This window comes from Hemiscyllium ocellatum, chromosome 34 (genome assembly GCF_020745735.1).
Source record: "Hemiscyllium ocellatum isolate sHemOce1 chromosome 34, sHemOce1.pat.X.cur, whole genome shotgun sequence".
NCBI classification, from domain to species: Eukaryota; Metazoa; Chordata; class Chondrichthyes; order Orectolobiformes; family Hemiscylliidae; genus Hemiscyllium; species Hemiscyllium ocellatum.
The window spans coordinates 14,452,885-14,474,233 of NC_083434.1; the positions used below are offsets into that span (position 1 = coordinate 14,452,885).

The following is a 21,349-nucleotide window of genomic DNA, read 5'->3' on the forward strand; positions in this document are numbered from 1 at the left end:
ACTGTTGGTGTGATATTGTCTGAGTGGTCCTATATGTTAGCCCTAGCAACATAAACTATAAAGTCTGGATTCTTGTTACAACTGATATCTTGGAGGTTAACTAACTGTTTACACTGCTATAATATCAGACTTACTCATAGCCAGGCTTCTGTACATAATGAATACATTTACTACTGTTACTGTTATAAATGCTGCTACTGAAGTTGAAGGGAGCCCCTTTACACTGGACTATCACATGTCTGGATGACATCTAGTTGTCTTGAAGTTACACTGCTTGTCTGGTGTGGCATCCCCCTTTCTGCCCTAACAATCTTTTCCCGTTAAACTTGTACGATGATGCATTGAAATATATTGTCACCGCACCTTGGTAGATGTACAGCACAATTAGACATAGTTTTATATAGTAGCTTCACTCTGTGAAGTTGGCTCCTGTTGTGGATAGATATGTATCGTTTTTCATAGATATGGGGTGCCTGAAGACTGGAGGTTGGGTAATGTGATGCAACTATTTAAGAAAGATTGTAAAGAAAAGCCAAAGAAGTATAGATCCGTGAGCCTGACATTATTGGTGGGCAAGTTGTTGGAGGGAATCCTAAGGGACAGGATTTATATGCATTTGGAAAGGCAAGGACTGATTAGGGATAGTCAGCATGGCACTGTGCATGGGAATCATATCTCACAAACTTGATTGAGTTTTTTGCAGAAGTAATGAAGAGGATTGATGAGGGCAGAGGTGATTGATGAGGTAGACATGATTTATATAGACTTCAGTAAGGCGTTCAACAAGGTTTCCCAAAGGGATACTGGTTAGTAAGGTTAGATCACATGAAATACAGGGAGAACTAGCCATTTGGATATAGAATTGATTCGAAGGTAGAAGACAGAGGGTGGTGGTGGAGGGTTGCTTTTCAGACTGGAGGCCTGTGAGCAATGCATGCCACAAGGGTCAGTGCTAGGTCCATTGCTTTTCATCACTCATTTAAATGATTTGAATGTGAACGTAGGAGGTATAGCCAGTAAGTTTGCAGATGCCGCCAAAATTGGAAGTGTAGTGGACAGCAAAGGAGGTTACTTCAGAGTACAATGGGATCTTGATCAGATAGTCCGATGGGCTGAAGATTGGCATATGGAGTTTAATTTAGATAAGGTGCTGCATTTTGAAAAGGTGAATCAGAACTGGACCTATATACTTAGTGATAAGGTCTGGGGAGTGTTGCTGAACAAAGAGACCTTGGACTGCAGGTTTATAGTTCCTTGAAAGTGGAATTGCAGGTAGTGAGGATAGTGAAGAAGGTGTTTAGTATGCTTCTTTTTATTAGACAGAACATTGAGTGTAGGGGTCTGGAGGTCATGTTGTAGCTGTACAGGATATTGGTGAGGCCACTTTTGGAATATTGTGTGCAGTTCTGGTCTCCTTCCCAGCGGAAGGATTTTGTAAAACTCGAACGGGTTCAGAAAAGATTGATAAGGATGTTGCCACTGTTAGAGGATTTGAGTGATAGGGAGAGGTTGAATAGCCTGCGGCTGTTTTCCCTGGAGTATCTGAGGCTGAGGGGTGACCATATACCTGTAGTGGTTTATAAAATCATGAGGGACATTGATATGTTCAATAGACAAAGTCTTTTCCCTGGGGTGGGGGAGTCCAGAACTAGAGGGCATAGATTTAGGTTGAGAGGAGAAAAGTTTAAAGGGGACCTAAGGGGCAACGTTTTCACACAGAGGGTGGTACGTGTATGGAATGAACTGCCAGAAGAAGTGGTGGAGGCTGATACAATTACAACATTTAAAAGGCATCTGGATGGGGATCTGAATGGGAAGGGTTTAGAGGGATATGGGTCAAGTGCTGGCAAATGGGACAAGGTTGAATTAAGATATGTGGTCAGCATGGACGAGTTGGACTGGAGGATCTGTTTCCGTGCTGTATATCTCTATAACTCTGTATGTGTTTTTTTTCTGACATTAACATAATACTTTCAATATTGAGTTGTCATCCTTTGTGAAGAGTGTTTGATTACATGTCATTTGGATATATTTCTTCATTACAACATCACATGATCTAGATTAGACACGTAGTATCCTTCCACAAATCAATGTGTTTATATAACAATATTGAACTCTTATACATTGTTTTGGTTCAAGCTGGGATAACTCTCTGCATGCTCTTGTCTCATTGTCTGCCTACTTTCTAAAATGTGCCATGGCCCTGCATTTGGGTGATGAGAGTGTAGGGGAAAAGAACTGCATGGATCCACCTTCCAAACATGAGAGCTGCCCATGAGTGTAGATTGTTGCCAAAAGGGCTAGTACACAGATTTAACATAGCTCTCTGAGTGTCTTGACATGTGACTTAATTTTGCAGTATGAACAGTGTATCCTGTGTAACTATCGGAGTGAGGATAGAGTCAAAGAGGCAATATCGTGGATCACCCAGTGCCTGCACTGTCTTACTAAAGCACTACAGGCTGTTTGTCAGACACAATTTGCTAAGCAATACTAAACAGACTGAGTGTTAAAGTGTCAACAACTCTCATACTTACATTATTGATTTGTCAGACAAAAGAGAATTCAGTGAAGTAGTCAGTCACCAGTATATCTGTGAAAACTGGAGCAATAGCCATGTCACTGTAGTTGTCGAAGTCATGGAGATGAACTTGTGAAAGGCTTTTAGAAGATCATTCTCAATGGCTTGTTGTTGGTTTGAACAATGACATGGTTTGAAGTAGTTATCTATGAAACCGATGCGATACAAAAACTCGAGCAAGGGATTCTCTTGTTATGGACCAGACCAAAATCCCCTCAAATGTATTAAGGAGAAAGCCTGGTTCCTAGCTTTTACCCTAATTAAAAGCAAATGTAAAGCACTGTGTTCCAGATGAGGTTTTAATGGTCACACTACAGAGGAACCTCGATTGTCCGAAAATCAATTATCTGAATTTCGGATTATCCGAGGAAGATCTCAAGGTCCCATAAGAACATTACGTCAAAGAGGTGTTACCAACACTGGTGCAACGATCACATCTTTTGTTTATAATGATTAAAAGTGAACTTGGCTTACTGAAATGTTGCCGAGAACAGTCCTGGACATTAATGGGAGCCCTGGCACCATCTCTAAATGACTGACCACCCTCCCTCTCTCCAGATGAAGACAGACAGAATGACAGTCTATGCAAATTCAGAGCACTGAATATTCTCAAATAAAGATTCCAGATAACCTCTCCAACATTGTCCTGTACAGGGCAGAGTGGAAAGTTATCAAAAAGTTGCAGTAACAAGGTATGTGTGTGCGTGTGTGTGTGTGTGCGTGTGCGTGTGGCTATGTGTGTGGGGCTACGTGTATGGGGCTATGTGTGTGCGTGGTTACGTGTGTGTGTGTGTGTGTGTGTGTGTGTGTGTGTGTGTGTGTGTGTGTGTGTGTGTGTGTGTGTGTGTGAAGAGATAAGAAGGATCTGGCCACTTCACTTCACCCGCTGGCTGGAAACGTGGAGAGTTGAAAGCACACAGGGTGAGTGGGGTGCTTTCATTTCATGCTTAACTCATCCTCTAGAGTTGATTGAGGATGTAACTAGCAGAATTGATCAGGACTTCAGCTCTGATTGGATGCTGACTGACCTGCTGAGATCACCAGCATTGGTTGTTTTCTCTTCGGGAGACCTAATGGATGTGGTGTATTTGAATGTCAAGGAGGCTTTGACTTTACGAGGCTGGTGGACAAATTGAAAGCACGCTTGGTTGGGGGCAATGTACTGGTATGGATTGAGAATTTGTTGATAGATGGGAAGCAGAAAGTGGAAAGAAATTGGCCTTTATCTGGGTGGCAGGCAGTGACTAGTAGGGTACTGCAGGAACCAGTACTTAGGCCCCAACAATTCATGAAATATATAACGATTTTGAAGGGGTCAACTTTGTTCAGTTGGCATGACTGGTTGGTTTATGAGACAGTGAGACACCAACAGTATGGGTTCAGTTCCTATGAATGCTTGATATTACCATGAATGACTCTCCCTCTCAACCTCTCCCCTTGCCTGAGGCATGTGACCCTCCAGTTAAATCGCCATCAGGTTAAATCACCATCAGTCATCTCTCTATATTCAGAGAGTAGCCCTATGGTCTGGTATGACTTTGGTTACATGATAACAAATGATTTGGGTGGGTTGACCAAATGCAATATTTCCAAATTTGCTTATGGCTGAAAACTAGATGGAATTGCAGTTTGAGAGGAGGATATAAGAAGGCTTCACTGTGATTTGGCAAGTTGAATATGTTGGCAAACGGATGGCAGATGTAGTATAAATGAGAAGTCGTACACTTCAATATGAAAACAGAAAGGCAGAATATTTTTTAAGTTGTAGTACATTGGAAAAATATGGATGTACAATGGGATCAGGGTGTCCTTGCAGACTGGTCACTGAAAGTAGACAGGGTAAAAACAAGGACTGCAGAGGCTGGAAACCAGATTCTTAATTAGAGTGGTGCTGGAAAAGCACAGCAGTTCAGGCAGCATCCGAGGAGCAGGAAAATCAATGTTTGGGGCAAAAGCCCTTCATCACTGAAAGTGATGACAGACATGTGCAGCAAGTAATTAGGGAGACAAGTGGTACGTCAACCGTTTTACAAGAGGATTTGAGTACAGAAGTAGGGAGGCCTTACTAAGTTGTACAGGGACTTGATAAGACTACACCTAGAGTATTTTATGCAGTTTGGTCTCACTGTGTTGATGGGATATACTTGCCACAGAGAAAGTGGTGCAGAGGTTCACTAGGCAGATACTGGAGTTGGCAGGACTGTTGTGTGAGGTGAAATTGGTTTGAGTGGGTCTGTATTTGCTAAACTTTAGAAGGATAAAAATGGATCTGACTCAAATGTATACAATTCTAACAAGGCTGGCAGACTAGATGCAGGGAGGATGTTTTCCCTGATGAGAGTATGGAACCAGGAGTCACTATATGGGGTGGGCCATATAGAATTGAGATGAGGAAACATTTTTTTTTACTCAGAAGGTGGGCAACCTATAGGATTTGCTAGCACCGAAGGCTGTGGAGGCCGGGTCTCCGAGCATATTCAAGGAAGGGGTTGACAATTTGTTTGGAAATTATTTGCATCAAGGGCGATGGAGAGAAAGTGGGAATATGGCATTGAGAGAAATGATTATATTGAAAGAATTGAAGGAATGCGTTGTGCCTGAGAATTGCTGCCTGCCAGTTGCAAAGGCTATTTTGGTTTACAAAGGAGTTAACTGCAAGGATAGCTGTTTAGTCTCATTGGAAACTATCCTGCTTCTCCTTGTGATGATATAAATAGTTCTGAGCCTCGTCCATAATTCTGTCAGTGTTCACTTCCAAAATGAGTTTTGTTTAACTTTTGTGAACACTGCTGAGCTAAAGCAGGCCAACACGCCATGGGAATTAAAATGAGAATTAGGTCTCTTGTCCCATGTACTCACATGAGGGCATTGAAAAGTTTACAAAGTCACCACCTACGGTGCCATCTTGGGTACAAAGGTACCAAGAAAACTAAAGAAATAAAAATTTCAGCATTGTAGTCCTTCAATTACAATCCATCTCAGGAACAAGGTACCTCGGTACAAAACCTTAGGATTAAATTAGCTGAGAAAAGGAAAAGTAAAGAAAAAAAAGGTTCAGCATTACAGTCTCTCAGTGCCAAGCCTCATCTCCAGGCCACGTTTGGACCTCACCTCCTGGCCACACCAGGACCTCACCTCCAGACTAAACCGGGACCTCACCTCCAGACCAAACCAGGACCTCACCTCCAGGCCAAACCGGGACCTCGCCTCCAAGCCACGCTGGGACCTCACCTCCAGGCCAAGCTGCGAACTCACCTTCAGGTCACGCTGGGACCTCGCCTCCAGGCCACATTTGGACCTCACCTCTAGGTCACATTGGGACCTCATCTCCAGGCACGCTGGGACCTCACCTCCAAGCCACGCTGGGGCCTCACCTCTAGGTCACACTGGGACCTCATCTCCAGGCCAAGCTGGGACCTCGCCTCAATGCCACACTTGGACCTCACCTCCAGGCCATGCTGAGACCTCACCTCCAGGCCACACTTGGACCTCACCTCCAGTCCATTCTGGGACCTTGCCTCCAGGCCACAATGGGACCTCACCTCTAGGTCATGCTGGGACCTCGCCTCCAGGTCACACTGGGACCTCATCTTCAGGCCACGCCAATACCTCACCTCCAGGCCACACCCAGACCTCACCCTCAGGCCAAGATGCAAACTCACCTCCAGGCCACACCAGGACCTCACCTCCAGGCCACACCAGGATCTCACCTCCAAGCCAGACTGGGACCTGACCTCCAGACCAAACTGGGACCTCACCTCCAGGCCATGCTGGGACCTCACCTCCAGGCCACACCCGGAACTCAACTCCAGGTCATACCCAGACTTCACCTCCAGGCCACGCTGAGACCTCACCTTCAGGCCACGCTGGGACCTCACCTCCAGACCATATCGGGACCTCCCCTCCAGGCCTAACCGGCATCTCACCTAGAAGGCCAGACTGGGACATCACCTCCACGCCATGCTGGGGCCTCACCTCCAGGCCACGTTGGGACCTCACCTCCAGGCCACACCGATTTCACCTCCAGGCCACACTGGGACCTCACCTTCGGGCCACACTGAGACCTCACCTCCAGGCCACACTGAAACCTTACCTCCAGGCCATCCTGGGACCTCACCTCCAGGCCATGTTGTGACCTCGCCTCCAGGCCACACCAATACCTCACCTCCAGGCAACACCCAGAACCCACCTCCAGGCCACGCTGGGACTTCACCTCCAGGCCACACCGGGACCGCACCTCCAGGCCATGCTGGGGCCTTGCCTCCAGGCCATACTGGGACCTCACTGCCAGGCTACACTGGAACTCACCGTCAGTCCATACTGGGGCCTCACCTCCAGGCCATGCTGGGACTTACCGCTAGGCCATGCTGGGACTTACCGCTAGGCCATGCTGCTTCAGGAAGGAGGGATTCCGGTTTCTGGATAACTGGGGTTCTTTCTGGGGAAGGTGGGACCTCTATAAACAGGATGGTCTACACTTGAACCTGAGGGGCACCAGTATCCTTGGGGGGAATGTTTGCTAGTGCTCTTGGGGGGGGCGGGGGGGGCGGGGGGGGGGTTTACACTAACTCTGCAGGGGCATGGGAACCTAGACTGTAGCTTTAGGGAGCAGGACCTGGAATGTAGGGAGGTTAGGAAAAGGGCATCAATCTCAAAGGAGGGTACCTGTAAACAGGAAAGTGGCTTGAAGTGTGTATACTTCAATGCAAGAAGTATATGAAATAAGGTAAGTGAACTTGCAGCGTGGGTTGGTACCTGGGATTTCGGTGTTGTGGCTATTATGGAGACACGGGTAGAACAGGGACAGGATTGGCTGTTGCAGCTTCCAGGGTTTAAATGTTTTAGTAGGGTCAGAGGTGGGGGTAAAAGAGGGGGAGGTGTGGCATTGCTTGTCAAAGATAGTATTACAGCAGTGGAAAGGACAATGGATGAAGACTCGCCATCTGAGGTAGTTTGGGCTGAGGTTAGGAATAGGAAAGGTGAGGTCACCCTGTTAGGAGTTTTCTACAGGCCTCCTAATAGTCCTAGAGACGTAGAAGAAAGGATTGCGAGGATGATTCAGGAGAAGAATGAAAGTAATAGGGTGGTTGTTATGGGGGACTTTAACTTTCCAGATATAATGGGGTGAGACACAACTTAGGATGCGTGGCTTGGAAAAGTAGGCTTCAAGGGAAAGGCACAATTGATATGTGGACCTTGTTCAAGGAGCAACTATTGAGTGTCCTTGATAAGTATGTACCTGTCAGGCAGGGAGGAAAGGGTCGTGTGAGGGAGCTGCGTTTAATAAGGAATTGGAATCCCTTGTTAAAGGGAAGGGGGCGGCCTATGTAAAGATGAGGTGTGAAGGTTCAATTGGGGCAATTGAGAGTTATAAGGTAGCCAGGAAGGATCTGAAGAGAGAGCTAAGAGAAGCAAGGAGGGGACATGAAAAGTCCTCAGTTGGTAGGATTAGGGAAAACCCAAAGGCTTTCTATAAGTATGTCAGGAATAAAAGAATGACTAGGGTAGGAATAGGTCCAGTCAAGGATGGGAAGTTGCATGTGGAGGATGAAGAGATTGGGGAGACACTGAATGAATACTTTTCGTCAGTATTCACTCAGGAACAGGACATTGTTGCCAATGTGAATATTGAGTCACAATTAATTAGAATGGATGGCTTTGAGGTATGTAGGGAAGAGGTGTTGGAAATTCTGGAAAGGGTGAAAATAGATAAGTCCCCTGGGCCTGATGGCATTTATCCTAGGATTCTCTGGGAAGCAAGGGAGGAGATTGCAGAGCCATTGACCTTGATTTTTATGTCCTCGTTGTCTACAGGAATAGTGCCAGAAGACTGGAGGATAGCAAATGTGGTTCCCTTGTTCAAGAAGGGGAGAAGGGATAACCCTAGTAACTATAGGCCAGTGAGTCTCACTTCTGTTGTGGGCAAAGTCTTAGAGAGAATTGTAAAGGATAGGATTTATGAACATCTGGATAGGAATAATGTGAGCTGAAAATGTGTTGCTGGAATCCTGATGAAGGGCTTATGCCCGAAACGTCGAATTTCCTGTTCCTTGGATGCTGCCTGACCTGCTGCGCTTTTCCAGCAACACATTTTCAGCTCTGATACTCCAGCATCTGCAGACCTCACTTTCTCCTTTAGGAATAATGTGATCAAGGATAGTCAGCATGGTTTTGTAAAGGGCAGGTCGTGCCTCACAAACCTTATTGAATTCTTTGAGAAGGTGACTAAGGAGGTAGACGAGGGTAAAGTGGTAGATGTGGTGTATATGGATTTTAGTAAGGCGTTTGATAAGGTTCCCCATGGTAGGCTACTGCAACAAATACGGAGGTATGGAATTGAGGGTGAGTTGGAGGGTTGGATTAGGAATTGGCTGGCTGGAAGAAGACAGAGGGTAGTAGTTGACGGTAAAGGTTCACCTTGGAGTGCAGTTACTAGCGGTGTTCGCAAGGATCTGTTTTGGGACCATTGCTGTTTGTCATTTTTATAAATGACCTGGAGGAGGGGCTAGAAGGTTGGGTGAGCAAGTTTGCGGATGATACGAAAGTCGGTGGAGTTGTTGACCGTGAGGAAGGATGTGGCAGGTTACAGTGGGATATAGATAAGCTGCAGAGCTGGGCAGAAAGGTGGCAAATGGAGTTTAATGTAGGTAAGTGTGAGGTGATTCACTTTGGTAAGAGTAGCAAGAAGATGGGGTACTGGGCTAATGGTCGGATACTTGGTAGTGTGGATGAGCAGAGGGATCTTGGTGTCCATGTACACAGATCTCTGAAAGTTGCCATTCAGGTAAATAGTGCTGTGAAGAAGGCATATGGCGTACTGGCTTTTATTGGTAAAGGAATTGAGTTCCGGAGTCCTGAGGTCATGTTGCAGTTGTATAAGACTCTGGTGTGACCGCATCTGGAGTATTGTGTGCAGTTTTGGTCGGCATACTATAGGAAGGATGTGGAGGCACTGGAACGGATGCAGAGGAGATTTACCAGGATGTTGCCTGGTATGGTAGGAAGATCTTACGAGGAAAGGCTGAGGCACTTGGGGCTGTTTTCATTGGAGAAAAGAAAGTTTAGGGGTGACTTGATAGAGGTGTACAAGATGATTAGGGGTTTAGATAGGGTTGACCATGAGAATCTTTTTCCACGTATGGAGTCAGCTATTACGAGGGGGCATAGCTTTAAATTAAGGGGTGGTAGGTATAGGACAGATGTTGGGGTAGATTCTTTACTCAGCGAGTCATGAGTTCATGGAATGCCCTGCCAGTAGCAGTGGTGGACTCTCCCTCCTTGTGGGCATTTAAACAGGCATTGGATAGGCATATGGAGGATAGTGGGCTAGTGTAGGTTAGGTGGGCTTGGATCGGCGCAACATTGAGGGCCAAAGGGCCTGTACTGCGCTGTATTTTTCTATGTTTTATGTTCTATGACTCATCGCCAGGCCACACTGGGATCTCACCTCCAGGCCACGCCAATACCTCACCTCCAGGCCACACTAGGACCTCACCTCCAGGCCACACTGGGACCACACCTTCATGACCCATCAAATCCCAGCTGTTGGCCTCTTGCAGCCCTACTCCAGTCACCATGCTCTACTGCCCTCATAAGCTCACTGACCTTGTGAGTTCAGGTTCTGGGCCTACTGAAGCTAGGAGTCCTCAATCCTGCTGCCTTCATGAAGAATCATGTGAGACCCAGCTTTTCATATAGTTAAAGGAAACAAGCAAGGATAATCTTTGAAACTATCATTGCTTTCATGAAACAGCGAGTAACATTTTCAATTCTCTTTGTTCTCATTAAAATATACTGCCTGGGAGCTGGCTGTTATGTTGATTGAATGGCTCTAGAATGAATATTTATACAAATAAATGAAAGTGAGAGTTAATGCTCACAGTTTTAAGGCCAGCATCCTTGAATTTCCATTGTCAATGCCAATAATTTATAATAGTATCAAGTGAGTGGAAGCCATGAAGCCATTCAAAATGCATTTTATATTGGAGCATTTGGGTGGTCTAGATCCTGAAGAAGAATTAGAGGAAATGGCAATCTCCTGCATAAATGTACTGCCCCAATGACCTTGTTATGTTGTCTGTCAGAAAATTGTCATTTGCCCCTTTCTGTTGTAAAATACTGAATGACAAGACTTATCCAACTATAGCATAGGGCTATGCTGCTCAGTAATGCAATGAATTCTTTTCCCTTCTCAATTGAACCATTGGGCTGGTGACTTATCCACCACATCAGTTGAAATAAGCAGCATAACTCATCCTGATTTGTCTTCCACTGACCGTGGGAGTATTCCCATAAGCTTCCACTCTTTGGCTTCTTGGGAACCACAAAGACTGATGGATGATGACAAGTGTTATCGTACAGTGACTTGCATCTAATTCCTTTTGTCTTGCTTGAGGCAGGAATAATTCTTGCTGAACAATTCAAAATGGAAATATAATGGTGAATGGCCAATGCTAAATGATAGTGTGGTTAGAATCTTACAGGGATCTGAGCAACACAGGCTATTGCAAAATATTTGGCAGAATCAGGTAACAAGTGGTTAATTATTACATAGAGAATCAAATCTAAGCTGAGAATCTGGAAAATGGGATGACTTATTGTTCAGGGCAAAAATAGTCTTCCCATTCGGTGTCAGTTAGCTCAGTTGGTTGGGTGGCTGGCTTGTGATATAATGTGGGTTCAATTCCTCTGACTGAAATCACAATGAAGGTTCCATCTTCTCAACCTTGCCTCTCGCCTACAGCTCAGCAACCCTCAAGTTAAACCCACCGCCAGTTATTTCTCTCTAACAAGAAAGTGAGACTATGATGACATTGCCTATTCCTCCCATTGTATAGAGACTGGGAACACTATACTTCATGGCTAATGAAAGGATTTGGGTCTTGTCCAGAATACTTAGAAGGCTCAAGGATGAACACATAGTGAATATTTGAGAAGGTTTTAATAAAAACATCCATTTCTGAACTAACCACAGAACCGAATATTGGATGTAGGTTTGCTCGCTGAGTTGGAAGATCCGTTTTCAGACATTTTATCACCATACTAGGTAACATCTTCAGTGAGCCTCCGTATGAAGTATTGATGGGTGTAGCCTGCTTTCTGTGTATATGTTTGGGTTTCCTCGGCTTGGTGACATTATTTCCTCTGGTGATGTCATTTCCTGTTTTTTTCTCAGGGGTGGTAAATGGGATCCAAATCAACGTGTTTGTTGGTAGAGTTCCGGTTGGAATGCCATGCTTCTAGGAATTCTCATGAGTATCTCTGTTTGACTTGTCCGAGGATGGATGTATTGTCCCAATCGATGTAGTGTCCTTCCTCATCCATATGTAAGGATACTCGTGAGAGTGAGTCATGTCGTATTTTTTTGGTTAGTTGATGTTCATGTACCCTGGTGGCTAGTTTTCTGCCTGTTTGTGCAATGCGGTGTTTGTTACGGTTCTTGCAAAGTATTTTGTAAATGACATTAGTTTTGCTTGTTGTCTGTATAGAGTCTTTCAAGTTCATTAGCTGCTGTTTTAATGTGTTGGTGGGTTGTAAACCCAAACATATAAATAGAAAGCAGGAATTATCAACAGTGCTTCACCCGGAGGCCCACTGAAGATGTTACCTAGTAGGGTGCTGAAACGTCTGGAAATGAACCTTCCAGCTCAGTGAGCAAACCTACATCCAGAACCTCAACTTGAGCTACAAATCTTCTCAAAAGTCACTAGCAGAATATTATCAATTTGTCATGTGTAAGGAGACAGGATTAATTCATGATCACATAGTAAAGTATCCTCTGTTGGGTGAGAGTGATCATGATGTGAAAGAATTCCATATTCTGTTTGAGGGTGAGAAATGTGGATTTGAAATAGCTTAAACCTACATTAGGTGATTACAAAGGAATGGGGACAGAGTTGATTAAAATGCAATGAGAGAAAAGATCAAATGGTAAGACAGTGGAGAGGCAGTGGTAGATACTTCAGGAGATATTTCATAACTCTCGGTGAAGATAAATTTAATTGACAATGAAAGACACTTCAAGACAACGTCACCACTCATGGATGACTAAGGAAGTTAAGAATGGTATCAAACTAAAAGAAAATATTTACAAAGCTGCAAAGAATAGTGGTAGGTCAGAAAAAAAGTTAGAAACCAAAATATAAAACAGACAATAAATGCTTTTAGATTAGATTATCTATAGTATCAAAAAGGGCCTTCGGCCCAACAAGTCCACACCAACCCTCCGAAGGGTAACCCACCAAGACTCATTCCCCTGCCCTATATTCACCCCTGACTAATGCACCTATCACTATGGGCAATTTAGCATGGCCAATTCACCCGACCTTTGGATTGTGGGAGGAAACCCAAGCAGATATGGGGAGAACGTGCAAACTCCACACAGACAGTCGCCCAAGGCAGGAATCAAATCCAGGTCACTGGCGCTGTGATGCAGCAGTACTAACCACTGAGCTACCATGCTACCTCCTTGTAAGCCTTTTAAAGATATATAGAGTCATAGTCATAGAGATGTGCAGCATGGAAACAATCCCTTCAGTTGCTGACCAGATACCCTAAATTAATCTAGTCCCATTTCCCAGCACTTGGCCCATATCCATCTAAACCCTTCCTATTCATCTACCCATCCAGATGCCTTTTAACTGTTGTCACTGTACGAGCCTCCATCATTTCCCCTGGCAGCTTGTTCCACCCTCTATATGAAAATATTACTCCTTAGGTCCCTTTTAAATCTTTCCCCTCTTACCCTGAACCAATGCCCTCTAGTTTTGGACTTCCCAAAGGAAAAGACTCTGGTTGTTCACCCTGTTCATGCCCCTCATGATTTTATAAACTTCTGCAAGGTCACCCCTTCGCCTTTTGTGCTCTGGGGAAAACAGCCCCAGCCTATTCAGCCTCTCCCAATAGCTCAAACCCTTCAATCCTGGAAACATCCTTGTAAATCTTTGCTGAACCCTTTCAAGTTTCACAACATCCTTCCAATAGCAGAGAGATCAGAATTGAACGCAATATTCCAGAAGTGGCTTAACCAATGTCCTGTACAATCATAACATGACCTCTCAACTCCTAGACTCAATGCTCTGACCAGTGAAGGCAAGCATACCAAAAACCTCCTTCACTATCCTGTCTATCTGGGACTCCATTTTTAAGGAGCTGCAAACCTGCCATCCAAGATCACTTTGTTTGGAGAACCTTACCATTAAATGTATAAGTCCTGCCCTGAATTGTCTATCCAGAATGCAGCACCTTGTATTTATCTAAATTAAACTCAATCTGCTACTCTTTGTCTGATCTGATCAAGGTCTCCATCGTACTGTGAGGTAACCTTCTTCACTGACCTCTACAGCTCCAATTTTGGTGTCATCTGCAAACCTACTAACCCTACCTCATATATTCACATCCAAATCATTGATATAAATGACAAAAAGCAGTGGGTTCAGCATAAGTGGATCCTTGTGTTGGCCTCAGGCCTCCAGTCTGAAAAGAAAAAGGGAACAAACAGCTAAAATAAGGCTTTGTCTTTTAAAGGACAAGTCTAGGAATTAATAATGGGAAAGAAGTAAATACAAGATACTTAGATATAAAATGCTTGCTCAATATTCACAATGAAAGGGACTAAAAGCATTTCAGCATTCCAAAACTTCCTAGATTCTGAAAAGCATCTTACAGATTAGAAACCTCCAAATGAGACACCACTATTCAAGAAAAGAGAGAGAGAGAGAAAGCAAGAAAATATAGGCTAGTTAACCTAACGACTATCTTTGAGAAAATACTGTAATGCATTATTAAGGAGATATTAGAAAGATGTTTAGAAAATCACGATATAATATAGAGTTTGAGTTATAAGAGGAGGCTGGATGTGCTAGGATTCATTTCACTGGAGCATAGGAGGTTGAGGTTTATAAAGGTTTATAAAATCATAAAGGGTAGAGATAAGGTGAATGGGAGGTGTCTTTTCCATGGGGATTAGTTTCAAGATTAAGGGGCATATTTTTAAGGTGAGAAAAAAAAGATTTAAAGAAAGACATAGGGGCAATTATTTTACGCAGACAGTGGTTTGTGTCTGGAATGAACTACCAGAGGAAGTGGTGGATGTGGCAACAGTTACAATGTTTAAAGGACATTTGGATAAGTACATGAATAAGAAATGTTTGGAGGGATGTGGACTAAACACAGACAGGTGGGACTAGTTTAGTTTGAGATAGCATTCGGCATGGAGTGGTTGGACCAAAGGATCTGTTTCCATGCTGAATGACTCTATGACTCCATGAAAATCAGGCAGAGTCAACGATAATTTTGGGAAAAGGAATTATGTTTGAAAAATGTTGTTCTTTGACAATATAAGATGCAAGGTGTAATGTATTTGGAAATCCAAAATCTACTGTACACATAAGTGCTCATTTTATTAGAGCTGATATATTAGCATGCATGGAGAATGGCCTGACTAACTGGCAACAGGGATTTGGGATAAATGAGATATCTTCAGATTGACATGCTATAACTAGTGGAGTGCTGCAGTACCTAGTGTTGGGATATAAACTGTTCACAATCTATGGTAATAACTGATGAAGAGACTGATTGTTCTGTAGCCAAATTTGCTGATAGTCAGGAAAACAAGTTGTGAGGAGGATACAAAGAATCTATGAAAGGATATGGATTTTTTAAGTGAAGAGGAAAGTGAAGTGGAGTATGATGTGAAAAAATGAGAGATTGCTCACTTTGGCTGGCTGAATAGAAAAGCAAATAGATCAAGACTACAGAATGTTGCAGAATAGAGGAATTTAGGTACCCTTGAAAATGAATCATAAAAAATTAGCAAGTTGGTATTGTAAATAATTAGGAAGGTAAGTGGAATGTGGGCCTATGTTGCAAGGAGGTAGAGTCTGAAAGTAGGTATGTCTTGCTATAGCGATATGGAGTATTTGTGTGACTGAAGATTGAGTACTGTGTACAATTTCACTCAGCCTACTTAAGGAGGGATATGGTTGCAGTTCAGATACGTTTTATTTGGCTGATTCCTGCAATGAATGAGTTATTTTATGAGGAAAGGTTGAGCAAGTTTGCTGTATACTTATTGAAGATTGATCTTATTGAAACATATAAAATCCTAAAGGGGGTTGATAGATAAATGCTGAGAGGATGTTTCTCTTTGAGGGGGGGGGGGGGGTCTAGCTGTAGGAATCACATCTTAAAAATAAGCATTTTCTAATTTAGTACAGCGAAGAGAAATATCGTGACGCAGAAGATCACAAAGTGTCATCCAAAGACAGCAATGATAGTTAGGTCATTGAACATGTTCAAGGTTGAGTAAGACAGATTATTGATTGATGAGTGTTTGGTTACAAGTTCAGGTAATGGGGTGGGCAGGCAGGAAAATGGAATTGAAGTCACATTGTCCATGATCTCATAGATTGGCATGTTTGATGGGTAAATTGCCTCCTCTTGCTCCGATTTCCTGTGGTCTTATTACCTCTATTATTAAATGAAAATACTAACAGTAATGCTTCTGAGTTATTGTGCTGAGCCAGTTTTTATATTAAAGCTGCTTTCTCTGCTTCAGATCACATGAAAAGGTAAAATCAGGCTCATGCACTTCAACTTGGCCTCTGAAGAAAATGTGTTCTCACTGAAAGAATGGCAGGATAAAGGGGTAAAGGATCTGTCACTAAATTCCTGTTGTGATTGTGTGGTATCACCTCCCGAGCTCCAGCCTACACAGCCACCCTCCATACCTTTTATAGTTGATTGGTGCTAGCATTTACACTTGGCCCTGCTGGGTCTGTGGTAATGTGTTGGTGACACATGGTGTCTGATTTTGTCACCCTCCCTTAAACTTAGTAAAACTGCAATGTAAGTATTGCAATTCGACTTAGTTTGAATTGCATTACTTTGAAAATTGCTTCCTGCCTTGAAAGTTGTCAGGTTTGCCTGTTCCGTGTCTAACCAGCCCATTATTGATTCCCTCAAGTCCACCAATTTTCACGTTTTGCATTGGAGAACTGACTCATCTGGCTTTATTTCACAGGCTCTGACCACGCTTTGAAACCTCCCTGTAAGGGACCAATTTCGATATGGATGTCTAGACAGTAAACAGCAGGAGCCTTTTAGATCACCTGGCACTTCACAGAGAAGACTGATCCTGGTTTCACCTCTTATTTACTCTCCATCAACAATCAATGGAGAGCCATCAAGGAAAGGAATCCTGATTGTCTTGCTCCAACCCCAGCAAGTTGCAGTGCAGGCAATCCATTCACAAACATAGGACATGGATGGAAACAAGGTAAGCTCCTCTTCAGCACTTTAATTCAACCTACTTGTGGGATGTGACCATTGCAGGTGAGGCCACTATTTGTCCTTTGTCTCTAATTGCCCTTCAAAAGGTAGTGGTGAGCTAGGTTTTGGACTGCTGCAGTCAAGATTAGAGTGGTGCTGGAAAAGCATAGCAGGTTAGGCAGCATCTGAGGAGCAGGAAAATCAATATTTCAAGCAAAAGCCCTTCATCAGCCCTTCCTGATGAAGGGCTTTTGCCCAATATATCGATTTTCCTGCTCCTCAGATGCTGCCTGACCTGCTGTGCTTTTCCAGCACCACTCTAATGTTGACTCTCATCTCCAGCATCGCAGTACCCACTTCTGCCTTGAACCGCTACAGTCTTTATGATGTAGAAAGGGAGTTCCAGGTTGTTGATGCAGCAGCAGTGAGGGAGTGGTGATATAATTCCAAGTCAGAATGAATGGAGTGTGGCTTGCTGGGATTTTTTAAGTGCTATGTTCCTAAGGATCCATAACCCTTAATTGTCTCTGTGTCAGAGGTCACAGGGTTAGAAGGAGCATTAGCTAATTGCTATAGTGCATCTTTCAGTTAGGAACGTATGAGTTAGGGGCGGGAGAAGGTCATTTGGCTCATTAAGTCTACTCTGCCATTCAATAGAATTATGGCTGATCTGACTGTGACCTCAGCCCCACCTTCATGATAACCTCTGATACCCTTTGACTGCTTTGATAATAAGGAATATAATTATCTTTGCCTTAAACATATTCAATGATCCTGTCTCCACCACTCCCTAAAGAGAGTTCCACAGACTAAATGAAAGTAAATAAATCTCTTAATTAAAGTCAAAAAAAATCACACGATACTGAGTTATAGTCCCAATAGGTTTATTTGAAACCATAAAGTTTTGGAGCCCCCATTCCTTTCTCAGGCAGGAACGAGGGGGCTCTGAAATCTTGTGGTTTCAAATAAATCTGTTGGACTATAACCTGGTATTGTATGGTTTTTGACTTTGTCCACCCCACCCTGTCCAAATCAGCACCTCCACATCATGGTTCTTCCTTTAAGTTATTGCTGAATCTTACTCCTATTTTTTATGTTTTCTTTTCTGATGGAAATGCTCACAATAAAGTTTGATTTTTTTGAACCAAGGCTCTTTGTAATTTTAAGTTGCTTTTTAAAAACCTTTCGGATCACATGGACAATAAGGCTCTTGTACCTGAATTTAGTCGGTGAACAACATTTCTACAACAAATCCCTTCATTTTTCAACTGCATTCCCTGGATTTTGTCTTTCCCACACATTGGGAACCATCCTCTCAGCGTATGTCCATTCGTGTTTTCTGAGCATCTTGTATGTTTCCATGAGATCAACCTCTCATTCTTTGAAACTCCAAGGGATACATGAACAACCATTCCTTATAAAATAACCCCTTCATCCCAGGGATCAGTTGATTGAGGCATCTCAGAACTACTTATAATACAAGAATGTCCTTTCTTATATGAGGAGAACAGAACTGCACATAGTTCTCTAGATGTGGTCTCAGCAATGTTCTGTACAACTGTGGAAAAAGGTCTGTATTTTTATATCCCATTTCCCAGCCACAAGGAAGTGTTGAGAATGTCAAATTACAACCAATTGTGCCTTTATTTCAAAAATAGAATCGATTTAGTGCCAAAAGAAAAGCTAATCAGCCTGGAGAAATCAGTAGCTGCTAATGGAGGCTATTTGTAGCTGACAGTGCATTGTTAGTGGTAGCAGCCCATGTGATGACAAGGTCTGGTGGGTGGGATTTAGGGTGTCGACATGGGCGAAGGTGCTCAGGCCTTAAAATAATTGAACTCAATATTGAGTCCTGACTGCAGGGTCCCAAATGGAAAATGAGGTGCTGTTCTTCAAGCTTACACGGAGCTCCACTGGAAGGAAGTGAAGACTGCAGATGCTGAGGATCAATGTGGAGAGTGAGGTGCAGGAAAAACACAGCTGGTCAGGCAGCACCCGAGGAGCAGGAGAGTTGACGTTTCGGACATGAGCCTGATGAAGGGTTTATGCCCGAACTGTCGACTCTCTGGGTCCTCGGGCGCTGCCTGACCAGCTGTGCTTTTCCAGCACCACACTGAGCATCATTGGAGCAATGCAGCAAGCCCCACACAAAGATGTTGGCCAGGGAACAGGTTGGTTTTGTTGAAATAGCAGGTAGTGGGGAAGCACAGGGTCATTTTTGCAGACAGAATGCAGGTGTTCTGCAAAGCGGTCACCCAGTCTGTGCTTCCTTTCCCTAATGTAGAGGGCATCCCATTGTGAGCAGCAAATACAGTCGACTAGACTGAGTGGTGTAGATAATTCGCTGTTTCACCTGGAGGGTGTTTCTGGAGCCTGGGATTGTGAGGAAGGTGGAAGTAAATGGTTTACAACTTCTGTGGTTGCATGGGAAGATGCCGTGAAGGTGTGAGGTCTTGGAACTGAAGGAGGAGTGGATCAGAGTGTTCATAAGGGAACAGCCCTGCTCAAGGCTGACAAGGGACTGGAAAGGTAAGATGTGTCTGATGGTGGCATCCCTGTTGGAGGTGGCAGAAACGGTCGCTAGTGATCCTTTGGATGTGGATATTGGTCGGATGGTAGATGAGGACCAGGGGACCTTACTGCTGTCAAAGGAGGGAAGAGAAGGGGTGAAAGCTAAAGTGCAGGAGATGGGTCAGACATGGCTGAGGGCCCTATGAACCATAGTGCTAGGAATGCTTGGTGGACATTAAAGAGACTCCTTTGTAGAACCTGGCATCATTGGAACAGATGTGACGGAGACGGAGAAATGAGAGAATGGAATAAAATCTTTAAAGGAAGCAGAGTGTGAGGATATGTAGTCAAGGTAACTGTGATTAATTAAGTGTCAGGAATGATTTGGTGAATATGACGAGGTCATCAGCCATGATCCTACTGAATGGTGGAGCAGGTTCGAGGGGCTGAATGGCTGACTCTTCTCCCTATTTCTGATTGTCTTATGATCTGTAAACCAGCTGTCCCAATGATGAAACAAGTGTGAAAATATTATTAAAATGGAGTTTGCAGAGCTCATTGGGTAGCTTGTGCCTTTATTTTCATCCCTAAACTGATGTGGGGTGGTCTGTCCAGTTTTATTCTTGTTTGAGTTTTCTGTAGTGGGTAACTGAGTGACTGCTAGGACATTCAATTAAGCACATTGCTACGGGTCTAAATTAGTGTAAAAAGGGTCAGTGGCACAGAGGTAGTCTCCCTGCCTCTGGTCTGGTAAGGCCTAGGTTAAAGTCCCATCTACTCCAGAGGTATGTCTCTAACATCTATGAATGAGTAAAATATCAAGTGAACCGGATGAGGATAGCTGATTTCCCAGCCTAATGGGCATTAGTGTTCCTGGTATGTTACTACAAACTTCAGTTATGTCATTGGCTACCATTACTAAAATGAGCATTTCAGTCCAGATTTAGTCATTAGCTGAATTGAAATTCCACCAACTCATGTGACACCATTTGAACTCTTGTCTCAGAAGTTTCATCCACGCCTCTGAAATGTTGGCCTATTAACATTACCATGGGGCTACTATTCCCATTTCACATTGCATAGTACATTCATCCACTAAACCCTAGGGCATTATTATTAATTTACATCTACATTTTTTAAAAAAGCGCCAAGATCTTTGACATCTGAGCAGCTGCATATCCTTGCCATAGAACTAATTACACGTACTTCAGAATTACGTGATTTGTTAGACAAGTGGGCCAGATTGTCTGAATTTGTTAGCATCATTAACAGCCATTTTAATTTATTTTAATTTGACAGCATTATGTACGATGCAAGAGGCAGAACAACGTGAAGTCAAATGGAAGTGTGTTCCTGTGGATGTTGAAAATATGAGCAGCAAACCATTGGATCCCAGGAACATGTTAGCAATGTTAACTCACTGAAGAACAGCTAAACATCCTAATCTGACATTTTGAAAGCTTTAGATCCAGGAACTGCAAATTCTGAATTGTCATGTCTTATATGTGTATGTTGAGTAATGCAATATTAGCCTATATGACATGTAATTCTGTGCTTATGAGTTGGTACTCTGAAAATAAATGTTGAATGATTGACATGATTGTTGGTCATTTGTGGAAATTCTTAAAATGCAAATGCAGGAAAGAAAAATGCCAGGCATTTTAGCTTTATCTTCTCCTTGACCCTTATGCTACTCACTCATCCTTTATGGACATTTTCCAACGTATGTCTCATGAGATTTATTGGTTTGTTTGAGCTCTGTGACACAGTTTGATAACCCTGCAGAATCGATTCATAGTTGCTTTCCTATCAGTTCTGCCTGAAAACAGTCCTAGAGATTATGAACCAAAATCTGGATATGCACCTTTATTGAGGGGAGAAAAGGGCCTTGCATTTTTATTTATTTACATTAAATCTACTGCTGCAAACAGAAACCCAGCAATTAAATGTGCATGAAGCAAACTTCCACAAACAGCTAAGTGATTT

General features: G+C 43.4%; 1 long non-coding RNA gene across 10 annotated transcripts in view; it reads left to right on the forward strand.

Moving 5' to 3' along the window:
• Window positions 1-20,920, forward strand: part of LOC132832234 (uncharacterized) — a 222,418-nt gene extending 201,498 nt beyond the window's left edge. For all 10 annotated transcript variants that reach the window (XR_009646910.1, XR_009646912.1, XR_009646911.1 and 7 more), the window contains 2 exons: window positions 16,605-16,859; window positions 20,663-20,920. This is a non-coding gene — a long non-coding RNA (uncharacterized LOC132832234). The remainder of the gene's footprint in view (window positions 1-16,604; window positions 16,860-20,662) is intronic.
• Window positions 20,921-21,349: the final 429 nt, after the last annotated feature.